This window comes from Anolis carolinensis, chromosome 1, assembly GCF_035594765.1.
Source record: "Anolis carolinensis isolate JA03-04 chromosome 1, rAnoCar3.1.pri, whole genome shotgun sequence".
Taxonomy (NCBI): Eukaryota; Metazoa; Chordata; class Lepidosauria; order Squamata; family Dactyloidae; genus Anolis; species Anolis carolinensis.
The window spans coordinates 64,502,091-64,507,767 of record NC_085841.1 but is presented as its reverse complement, the minus strand read 5'-3'; positions in this window follow the sequence as shown (position 1 = coordinate 64,507,767).

Sequence of the window (5,677 nt, the reverse complement as noted above, 5' to 3'; positions counted from 1 at the left end):
ATTGGAACCAACTGTGTATCAATCTTTATCAGACTTATGGTCAATAGTAAGGGATCAGGAGACTTGTAGACCAAAACATCTTGAGGACCCAATTTCCCTCAGCCATGCATTCCCAGGTGTGCCGTCTTTAAACAACCATGTGCAAATGCAAGAAGTGGTTACCAAAATGTTGACACAGCCTGAGTGCTGCAACACGTTTATCTTGAATCTTGAATGGATTGGGGCAAAGACGTGTAGAAATTATTTCTAATGTTACAGAGACCAGTTATTTCATGCCTGCATCTGATTTGTTTGAAAGCCTATCATTCCATTCTTGTGTGTTCTTCTTTTTAATAAGGTGGCATCTAACCAGGCTGCCTCCGAGCTAGACCTGTCACATGCTACAACCCATCTGCTATCGGAGCCAGCTCCGTCAATTATGGATAATCAGCCCTGCCTTACACTTTTTCTCCACCCCTGTAGGTAGACTTATGCCAAAAATAAACAAGAGCTGGATGTGGTCAGGTGATCACTGCTATTTTGCTGCTTGCTTGTTTTATCTGTGCATTCAAGCAGGATGAGACAGAGAAATCTTTATGACTTAGGCCTAGGGTTTTCAAAGTGAAAACTGGAGGTGGCTCCTGTACCTAAAGAGATGTGCAGAGGAGGGAATTTAAGCCGGTGTTGCTTGTTACCTGGTTGTGTGACATGAAAAATCTGCAGAAATTACCTTCTCTGTAAAGCCATTAAAATTACAGGAGCTTTCTCCAGTTTCAAGTGTAGGAACTCTACTAGCCTGCATAATTTTAAGAATCTCCTCAGTGGTATCCTTTAGGGCTACTATAAAGTAGAATGGGCTTGTCTACAAGACTTTGTTCTTTCTAGGAGCCTCCAATGGCACAGCGGGTAAAACCACTGAACTGCTGAACTTGCTGACTGAAAGGTCCGTGGTTCATATCCAGGGAATGGATTTGGGCGTTGTTAGCCCCAGTTTCTGCCAACCTAGCACTTTGAAAACATTCAAATGTGAGTAGATCAATAGGTACTGCTCCAGCGGGAAGGTAATGGTACTCCATGCAGTCATGCTGGCCACATGACCATGGAGGTGTCTATGGACAATGCTGTCTCTTGGGTTTAGAAATTGAGATGAGCACCAGCACCCAGAGTCAGACACAACTAGATTTAATGTCAGGGGAAAACCTTTACCTTGTTCTTCCACCGCTTCATATTTTCAACATGTTGACTAGGCTGCAATTCCTTGACCCTAAGAAGCCCTTCTCCTTAAAGGTATATGGACATGCACACGCATTTGTGCAAAACTAGCATCTCAAACCCTAGAAGCATTACAGGCTACATGAATCATGAGATGACACTGTGTGTACAACCCTAAAGGCAGTAAACATTCTCTTAGGACTTTATAACACAAAGCTATTATTCCACAATAATCACATGTTCATCAATAGTGGATACATACCAGAATGGTATTATTATCACATTTCCCTTCATTCCCGCAACTGCACAGGCCCATAATCATCCTTCCATGTATCCTTGCAGGTAACTTCCCCACACTTCTGAAACCGCGTGATTTGATTTGATTTAAAGTGATTTCACAGTTCCAGCAATGGTTAACAAAAAAGTGAAATGTTAAAGTAAAATGTCAAGTAGACCACTCAAGAATAATAATGGAGAATAATACGAGAGAAGCAGACTCCCTCCCTCTAACATCACTTCACTGCTAGCATGTTGGCATAGAAGCAGGACAGACCCATTGCAAAGGGTAGATGATGGGAACATAATGGTATTGGCATCAATAGCAGGGCTGGGTTAAGTGTGGGGTGGAGGTATTGCAATGTTGTATGACAGGTGATGGTCCTGCTTCAGAATTGGTTTGACTTCCTTGTGATAAAATCCAGAGCAAAAGCATGGGTACACACAGACAGTTGCAAAGTTATATATAGATATCTAGCAACCCTAATTAACCCAGGGTTTTTTTTTTTGTTTTAGTAATGGAAATGGTTCACAAGAGTTTGCTTATTATTTCATTGCCTGTCTTTACTTCCTACTTGCAGCCAAGACAGGAAGTAGAAGCAACAAAATCCCACAAGAGAAGTTATTCCCAGAGCACTCTACTGCTGACCCAAGTGAGAATCAGGAAGTTCTGCAGCTTCTGTCCCCCTGTGATTTCATACTCGGGGGCTTTCTTATTCAAGTACTCTTTTCTTAACAACTATAAGTTACATGCCATAATCCTAAAATCATGACATCTCTAAAGTATACTGACAGAGAGAAATATACATTATACAGAATCCCTGCACTCTGTAGCAAAATTGTACCCACCAGCTAGCTAGCCAGCAGTCTCCATTCATGTATTTACTAATAATAATGATATTATTTATTTAGACCTTGCCTTCTCAGTGAGGAATTTCTTTTACTATGTAGGAAAAATTTGACTTTCAGATAATTGATCAGATTATTTAATGAAGCTAGAGACAGAAAGACTAATCAAAACTATTAGGGCATTTTAGCCTTAAGATGTTGTTAATTATGTCCATAAATGACCCTTAGGAGAAATAGTTCAACTTTTGAGAATGGGAGAAAAAATTGTGAAGAAATTGGGAAACTACCAAGCAATGGTATTGTGTAGATAGTAGACATGGGCTCAGTTACTGTTTCATCCATTTCATTTGTGTTTCTGAAATGCATAAAATGGTACACCTACTTCCATTACGGAAACTGTTTGTTGTCTGATTTTTGTGCCTGCCAGGGCTGCAGGCCCTGGGAGGCAAGGGCGCTTCTCCCCCCTTAACTGTGTAAAGCAAAGAGGAGGGAAAAAACCTTACGGTAACCCCATTGGCGTGTGTGGACACAGAGCATCTTCAGGGTCTGGCACGCATGCATGTTTTCCTTGGAAAAAGACTGCATCTGGCAAGCAGGCCCTCCAGCAGGCCCTGAAGCAAAGCACCGAAATAGCACATCTTACTCGGCACTCCACTTCAGACCCTGAAGATCTGCTTGGCATTTGGTCTGAATCAGAGCGCTAAATAAGATGTGCTATTTTGGCACTCTGCTTCAAGGCCTGCTGGAGGGGCCGCTTGCCACACACAGTCTTTTTCCAAGGAGAATGCATCTGGTGAGCAGGCCCAAAATGCGTGTGAAGATGTGCTGTGTCCACACACGGCAGTGGAGTTACAGTAAGTTTTTTTCCCCTTTTGCTTTACATAGTTAAGAGGGGAAGAAGAGCGAAGTGCCCATGCCTGCCAGGCACAAAAATATTTGGGGGGTTTTCTGGAACTTTTATGAAACGCCATTTGTATAAGCACCCATTTTCAGAAGCAGCGCTCAAAAATAAAAATGTGGCCATACAAATGGAACATACAGAAAGGGATAGCAATTCCATACAAATGCACAACACTAGTAGATAGGCCATCAGGGGAACCTATAAATGGAATGGAAATCCAAGAGAGCTCACCACTACTTCTATAAGTTCAGTTGAGACAAAATGTCAGCTGTAGTTGACGGTAAGAATTACATTCAGACTTTGGACAACAACCCTAACAGGCAATGCATGCCCTGGCTGAGGATACTGGGATTTGTAATATAAAAATAACATTTCCATACTCTGAACAGACCCAGTGACTGAATCAATGGACTTAAATTGTTTTCACTTAACTTTCATTAATTTCATTAATTTCAGTGTCTGTAGTTTAAATATGCCTAGGTATGGATCCAGGCCATTGCTTGACTCTGAGTGATACTGTTATCGGGAGAGTGGACAAAATTCTCTCTCAATAGTCTGTCTACTAAACTTGAAAGGAAGTGAAATGAAACATGTTAAATTTTACATCCCCATAAAGGAATGCATTCCACTCCCTTCTATTCAGACGGCAATAAGCATGACTGCATAATGGATATTTTGTAAATTGCTGGGTACAATTACTTGCTAAAATATATTAAATCTAGTCTTGGGAGACTATTGCCAAGGGAAGCAGAAGTCATACACAGATAGTATAGAAGTAATTAAAAACAGAGATGATATATAACAATTATAGATTGGATTCATGAGGTTTTAGGGTAAACCAAAATATATGAACTGAATCTTCTATACACAATCACTGGTGAGAGAAATAGTTTAACAATATTTCTGAATATTTTACTTTATTTAATTGGGGGAAAGTCATGGCATTGTTGTTTATCTTTAGCCCAGACTCGCTTTTGTGTCTTTGTGTGTTTCTGTTTCCGTGGATAATATTTTTCTTTCTGGAGGAAAGTAGAGGGTGGATGTGCAAAACTGTTTCCTCTAGGTCCTAGTGCACTTCCTATGTTAACCCCAGTCAGCTTTGTCTAAAAAAAGGTGGCCGTTACTCAAGATGTTATTTGAAAGCAAAGAACAAATATTATGTTTTGGTTTTGCCACTGCTTTCCAGTCCTTCCTCCTCATCTCCTGACCTTTCTATTTTATGTGAAATGCACATGAAAATAAATGTGTAGTTCAATTTTAAGAATGGTTACTCAAAAGCAAATCTCAGCCCCATTGGCTTCAATGGACTCTGTTTCCAAATAAATCTGATTTTACAGCCAGACACTGCAATTCAAAAGTGTTCCTTTGTTTTAAAAAGGCACATCTTTTAAAGCAGAAGACTTAAACTGTTCTTTAATCCTTTCCCACATGCCATCTGTCCATAGTCCAGTAATTGTCCTGCACATGCTGGGGCTTTTTTTAACCTGTAAAGTAAAAGATAGGTAGACACAGTGGCCTGAATTCTGTTGGAGACCTACAAATGTGTAATTTAAGATGGTTTGTATGTACATCTTCTCCTGGATCAGGGCAGAAGGGGCAGTGGTAGCTGGCGACTTCCATTTCATGTTTTAGGTTAGCCATGTTCAAGAGAACTTCAAGAAAACAATGCACATATTTCATTTAACTCTGACAAAACTATCAAAAATGTATAAAGATTTGAACAACACTTGTTGGAAATGTGAAACTCACCAAGGCAACTTTTACCATATGTGGTGGATGTGTAGTAAAGGAAAACATAATTGGAACGTTTTTCTTGAGCAACAACCCCCTTTTGCCCCAATTTCCTTTGATTTATGGTAGGCAAAATGTTAGTGACAACTCTGGATAGAATAGTAGCAGCAGCTAAATTTTCTATAACTCATTTCATTGTTTACAATGCAATCCTACTCAAAGTGGTTCTGGCTGGTTAGCACAAGCCTATTCAACTGGGAGAAAAGAGCTTCTGCTGTCAAAACCTTTTTTCACCAACTAATAGTGATAGACTGGCAGAGGAATCTTTCACCAGATCTACTCTTCTGGTTAAAAACTACTGAAGTGTGTTAATGTGTTAAACTATATATACCATCAACTAGCCATAATGCCAACACAAATTTAGGCCAAGCTGAGGGCTGTCTTTGGTAATTTCCAGTGTGTCTGGCTCTTATAATTATCATGTGTATCATTCTTCTACTATCTGACATCTATCTAAAATAATGTTTCTGCTGGGAAATTATTGCTTGAGATATCACTATGGAAGAGAAAGGTTTTCCTTATTTAAAAAAATCCAAGAAGAAGAGTCAAGGTTGCAGATACAAAATATTGTTATATAAGACAGGCTGGAACTTCTGCTTTTAACTATCTTTTGAAGTTCTGCAGTGAGAGCTACAGCAGCAGCTGCCGATAAGTCTTGAAATCAGTGGA